Below are 6,726 nucleotides of genomic sequence, written 5' to 3' on the forward strand. Positions count from 1 at the left end.
CTTCCACCAAGAGTAACCAAGGCCAAGCCGACGTAAGCTGACCCAGTAAGTGCGACCAGCGAGCGAAACGAATCCCTTCCGCCATCCCCAGCACCAGTCATCAGGACGCAGGAGCAGCAGCAGCAACTGGATTGAAATATTAATGCCCCATCATATCGAGCATCGTTGGATCACGTATCAAATGGTACGACGTCGCCACCACCACCACCACCACCACCACGGCCACTCGTGTCACATCCTGCCCCCCCCCCCCCCCCCCCAAACCCTCTTTACGGCCACACGCACTCGGGTATTACGCGCGGCCTCCAAGCCCCAAGGTGGGCATTAGATTCTCATTTTCGGGGCCGGCCAAGCGGTGGTTAGTTACATTTTTAATAGGAAAATAATGGCGGATGTTATGGTGAGCACTAGTGGCCATTACTGGGCATTTTGTTTTACTCCAGCGCGTACGGTGTGTGTGTGTGTGTGTTACTCCCCACACCCCCTCACCACCCCACCGTTCGGGTCGATGATGTACATGGACACGTTGCAACGAGAGCAGCTTTGACGAGCTTTACGACGAGCGCCTGTCGTAAATGCGTATCCTGGCGTATAAAAAAAAGGCCTCGAACCTCGCCTCCACGCCTTCGATCTATCGCTGGGGGCCAGCAAATGTTGACTGCCACGCTCGATCGAGAAGGAAGGAAAAAAAAGTTGGAAAAACAAGCGCTGCAGGTGCAGGACGCCTGTCGCTCTGATGCTACACTTAACGTCCTTGTCCTTGATGGCGTTGCGCGGGACACTCCCCCCAGGACGGAGAAATGTGGAAGGGGAGGGGGGATGGTAACGAAAATATGTTGTTAATTACAGGCCAAGGGATGGGGCACCGAGCGAAACCGAGGGAAAACGATTTATGGCTGGATTGATTCTACGACAACCGTTCTCACACAGCATCCGTCCACGGAGCGTCACGTGGCCGTCACCTCCGGTGGCCTCGCTGATACCTGGCATGCCTCCCCGGCTCCACGCGCCCTTTCCCTCAGTCGCTCCGGTTTCGTGGGTTTGGGGGAAATTTATGGCCGTACGTTTGATTGCCGAGCAATTCAATAATTGCTCGCCGTTAATAGCATGACACGTATCGGAAGCCAATTTGCGCGCGCGAATGTCCGAGTAGAGGTATGGGGGGCTGCGACAAGTGAGGAAGCAACCGTCCGAGAAGGAATTAAATTGAGAATAAGTGGCCGTCCGGTGCTGTGTTCCCGCGGAAAATGGTTGGCAAGTGAGCGACGTGAATGGAGGAAATCAGAAAATGGCCATCGGACGGCCGGGAAGTTTTGTGTGGTTTTGGAAGGTTGAGGTTTGGTCCGTCCAGGCCAGGGCAGTTGAGGCTTTACCGTCCTGCATTACTTGACCGTTCGCCGTTGACATTTGCTCGGCAAACTGGTGGTGCTGGAGCGCACGCGGCAAAGTTTGTTGCTTGTTTGCGGTAAATGTCACTTCCGTTGACAGTGAAAATCGATTAGGACATCATTAGATGCCGGGGGAGGGGCTGGGGGAGGAGGGAGAGTGGCGAGCACGTCTTTTGCAAAAGACCAAAAACAGCGGAGCGCAATAAGTGAATGCCTTGGGCAGAAGAAAGCGGGCGAACGCTCCTGTTCCATTTCCGTCTGATTGGCAGCTGATGATGGCAGTTGACCGAAATAGAGGGCTTCATTGGCAGGATCGTCGTCCGTTACTGCACACTCTTCGGTGGCCCGTTACTCGGGTTCGGGTGGAGGTGTATTTTAAATTGCTTTGCGTGAAGCCCACCCACTAATAGTAGTAGTAGTAGTAGGGAGATAGTTGGGTGGCTTTTCGATTCGATTATTGTTTTTTTTTTCATGTGCCAAATATAGATGTGCATGGGCGGTTTGACCTGATGTGATGTGTTCAATGAATAACGGGAATTTGGGATTGCAGGAAAATTCTGTTCATTCATTCGATTGAAATAATGTCATCGTAGTATGGCGCATTTCTAGTAGTGAAAACGGTTGATATGTTGTCTCAATAAATTATCAGTAAATAATCATAAGTGAGAAAGAAGAAATGTGTTTCTAGCAGCATAATAAGAGTTCCATAATTGAGGAAATTTCGAAAAGTTATAGTAATAAACTTAGTCTAAAATGAACGATTGTTCGACGAAAATCGATTGTTATTTACTTTAATGCATTTTTTTTGTAGCACTATCTTTTTAGTTACCTGATTGGATTTTCCTTTTAATTTTCTTCATCGTCCGTAAGTCCTTATGCTACTAATATTTCAGTATTCATCGTTACCATGATGGGTAACACGATATGTTGCAATGAATAATGAATAAGAAATTCTTGTTCCATTTTGTATGCAAGAATATACTCAAAGAACACAAAATTTAACCACTTCAATCTTTGTTCTTACCCTGAATTAGCGATTACGACTGTAATTCGTGATTGAAAGAAGTGCCGTTGAAGATGGACGTTGAAGATGGTGGAATATATAAGGTGACACTAATTCCGCCCGCAACAAAACAAACAGAGCTGATCTGACAAACAGAGCTGCAATGCAGTGCTTATCTTGCCAAAGCAGACATCAAGGTCTGCCACAATAATGCTTCAGTGTCCTACTAACTAACACCCAAATCAAGCCATTCCATCGATGGCCAAATTAGTGTAATTTGAGCAAAATGACGTATAGTTTAATTTAAAAGTCTCAACAGGAGACCTAGCTGTATCTGGACCAGGATACAGCTTTCCCTTTTCACTCATTCGCTTCATGGTCGTGTTTGCTGCGTGCGTGTTGCCGATTACCATGCGGAACCAGGGGCCGAGTAACGAGGGCCCGTAAAGTGGCAAATGTGGAACAGATAAAACCCTTCGTTCGCACACTGGCTGGTGTGACTCGCTTATTGGATGACCCAAAATTTTTATGAACCATTTTCAATCCGTGTCACATTTTACCCACTTTTGCACCACCCCCTGTGGCCCTTCCACCCATCTGTGTGGGGTGGCCGACATCCGAAACGGAGTTTTCTTTTTTAACGCGGAACAAGCGGAGAGCGGACGGGTTTTTTCATTGACAATTTCACACTCTCGCCACCCGCTTTCCCGCTACCCGTTTCTACCTCACTCTGCACACCACACAAAGACACTTCAAACCAGAGTTTTTACTTCCTTCCTTCCTTTCCTTCCGTGCGTTAAATGGCCGTGTGAATGGCGCTCTTATGGCGTTCGGTTTGGGGGTTGGGCTATCAGACAGTCGGATCAGATTTGTTAAGGGTTTCATTTCTCTCGCACCATCTCTCCGTCCGCTTAAATGCTCTTCAATTGTGCGTTTTGCAGGAAGGCATCATGCCTCCCCTCCCCCTGGCTCCTCCCTGGAAGCCATGTTTATCTCATCAAAAGAGAAATAAAATTAAAATTGCCATAAAAAAGGGACAACAGCCCGGTCTGGTTAGGGTTGCTGGTTGTTTCTTGCCTCGTTTCTTAACGGGCGGATCACCACTTCTTGGTCAGGCGGCACGGGAAACACCTCCCACCCCCTTGGCAATACACGCATCGGTGGAAATTTGGAAAGCAAAGATGCGACATCGATACCTGCCCCGTTGCTGGAATGTCAAGGGCGTGAAAGTGAAGTAGGGAGGTGTTTTCCTCCTTCCTCAATGACGTCTTCCGCGTGAGAGTGCCTGAAGCGACATGTTTTGTTGTGTGCCTTCGGTGCCACCCTTTTTTCTGTTTTGTTTTCCGAATTTTCCGGATTCACCTTCCGCAAGATCTCCCGGAAAAGCTGCCTTTTCCGGCCCCGGAAACGATTCACGCAGGCAACATCCGATCCCATCCGGAGACCGTCTTTGTAAGACCGTCTTTGTACGCGTTCAGCAACAGGGCCAATGGGTGGACCAATGGTGAAAATGACTTCAGGCAGGGGGGGTTGGAACGTTGTAACTCTCTTTTATTGCTCAATCCAAACCGAACAGACCGAAACGGAGCAGATGCGAGATGCGTACGACGAGGGCGAATCGAATAAAAAGCGGAAAATGGCAGTCTAAAAGACAGGGGAGGCTCTTGATTTATAAGTAAAAAAAATGAAATAAAAAAAAACACACAACCGTGGCATGGAAATGGGACAATTGAACTCGGGTAAACACTTTGGAGGCGTCGAGATTGGAGGGAATAAAAGAAATATAAACTGTCGCCAAGACACTCGCGTGGATAGTGTGGGTCGGTGAATTTGTGTACCCAGGCAGAAGGGATTGTCCCGAACGCGGCCGAGAAGTGTGCTGGATTGATCAATTACACTGACCCACGGTGGGGCTGGGGTTTACCTTAGGCGGGAGGAGGATCATTTTTGTGATTTTTGTCCTTTGGGAAAACCATCAGATTTTCGAAAATGTCGTATTATACTGAACATGCTAAAATATTGGGTTGTAATTGGAGGAAAATACATGAAAGCTTAGACGATTAGTTTTTCCCATTCATGATTTGTGTTGTTGCATAATAAACCTAATTACATAAAAAAGATATCGACAAATAAAAAGAAAACAAATGAGCATTGTATGACACGCTGTGATTCTATTCCATGAATGTCTGTTAGGTTTGCGGCGATTGATTAATACATTTTAAACGGTATTCTTGAATGGTTCATCTTTCTATGGATCAAAATGCGTAAAATAAGTGTCACATTTTTTTTAAACGTATTTAACAGCTCCAAGTAATAGCATTTCATGTTGAAAATTGGTTGCGTCCTAGCCAATGCTCCATGAATTATGAACAACACCATCCGTATTTCAAGCAGTGATTTGGATGACCAGCTGCTGCGGGTTCATTTAATTCCTAGAACGCTTGCCGATTCCCTTGGAAAGGTGGCTCATTAACGGGCTTTGCGATCACGCTCAATGATATCCGGACCTTTTCTTTCCAAATTCCGGGAAGTACGGACGACCAACGAAGGAGGACAAGCAGGTACAGCAACAGGACAGGAGAAGAAAGGGTTGATATCAATTTCTGGCAGGCTTGGATTGCCCCTTATCAATCACTTTCACGCTGGTTCATCGATTCCGATGTCCGGATCGATGGACGACTTGAAGTGGCGACTACGCCTTTAATCCGAAACTCGGTCGCACTCGTCGCCTGGAGGTGTCTGATTACGCCGCTTAGCGCCATCAGCGGCACGGCAACGCGCCACTACAAAGGCGAAAAACATAATCCCGCGAAGCTTCTTAATCGAACTGCGTAGAAGGAATCTAAAAAGCGGAACCAAAGCACCTACCAGGCCGCTAGATTGGAATGTTTTTGCATTCCTAGGCTCCGTCGAGAGGAGAGAGAGAGAGCGTCTCGGAGGGAGTGGGACCGAAAGAGATCGTTCGTTCGTTCGTTCGCAGAAATGACTCCCTCTTGTGTAAACTTTCTATTTAAAAAGCATAAAATTTAATTAGTTCCGTATTTTTCGTCCTTCACGCTGGTGTTGGATGCCGGACTGGTCTGGCCAGGAGTGGCCAGGCACTTCCACCACCGCTGGAGAGTGTTTCTTTGCTTGCTTTATGCTGAAGAGGCGCCAGGATCCAGGGGAGGTTGCTGGAATCGTAATGGCGTGCCGTGTGTCCACGGTATGGCACGGTCACTGGTCACTGGCCACGACCACGCGCTCTGGTCGTTGGCCAGCTTCAACTCCGGAGTCTGGCTGAGCTTTGCTTCTTCCATTCCCTTGTGACCACGGCAATGGTGTTGGTGGTAGGGGAACATATTTTTAATGTCTTTAGTAGCAACAAGGGAAGCAGTCGCCACAGCAGCAGCAGCAGCAGCAGCATAACCATTGGAGTGGCCGAGACCAATTGGAGAAGCAACCGAACAGCAACCGAAGTCGGGTTGAGGTAGGACTCCCGAGCATTATGCTTTAACCGAGGCCGGTGCTCGGTTGCTTTTCCCGGGGAATCAGGATCAGGCCGGGGGCTCAGGCCGGCCAAAAGTTGCTCAATCGTTTCTTTCTGCTTCCTCGTCCTTCCCTTCCCTGGTCGCTCTGGTCCGCTGGTGGATGTTTATGCTTTCGGGAATGTTTTCTTTTCTTTCCTTCTCTCTCTCTCTCTCTCGCTCGCTCGTGGATTGTCTCCAAACGAATGGTGCTGTGGAGTGGAGTTGCTGGGACATCGGCATCGGCACCGGCAAATGGAGTGAAAGTACCGGACCAACCGGGGGCCGCCCGAAGTGGTCCTCCATAAAAATGTCATTCATCAATTCCCATTAATGTACATAGCATTGCCGTCCTGCCTTGCGTGTCCCCTCCTTCCTCCTTGCTCATTCTTCGTCTGCTTCCTCTTTTTTATTAAGTTTTTAATAGAGGGATAAAGTTTGTGCTCCTTGCGGACGGTTAATTCACCATCGCATCGCATCGCATCGCAACGCGTGGCTTCGGCTGGTGGTTTGGGGTCTGTTTGGAGATTAAAGGTTGCGTCGTGGGCTGGACAAGAGCTGCAATGTGCTCGTGAAGTCGTTAGGCTGTGGAAGAGTTGGAGTGGAGCTGGTGAGGATCGGACTGAGCGTAATCCAATGGGGCAACTCAAGGGCTGCCGATGCTCTCGGAGGAGTTGCATACTTCAAAGTTCCCCTCGCAAAGGGCCAGTGTGTAATGCTGCAGTAGAGAGCTTCGAGAAGAGCTCCAGTGAGGACTTCTGGAATAGTGCACGAGTGAGTTGAGCATTAGATCAAGTGCACTTATGCTGCGTGTAAGATTTCCCGAATA

Source organism: Anopheles aquasalis, chromosome 2 (genome assembly GCF_943734665.1).
Source record: "Anopheles aquasalis chromosome 2, idAnoAquaMG_Q_19, whole genome shotgun sequence".
Taxonomy (NCBI): Eukaryota; Metazoa; Arthropoda; class Insecta; order Diptera; family Culicidae; genus Anopheles; species Anopheles aquasalis.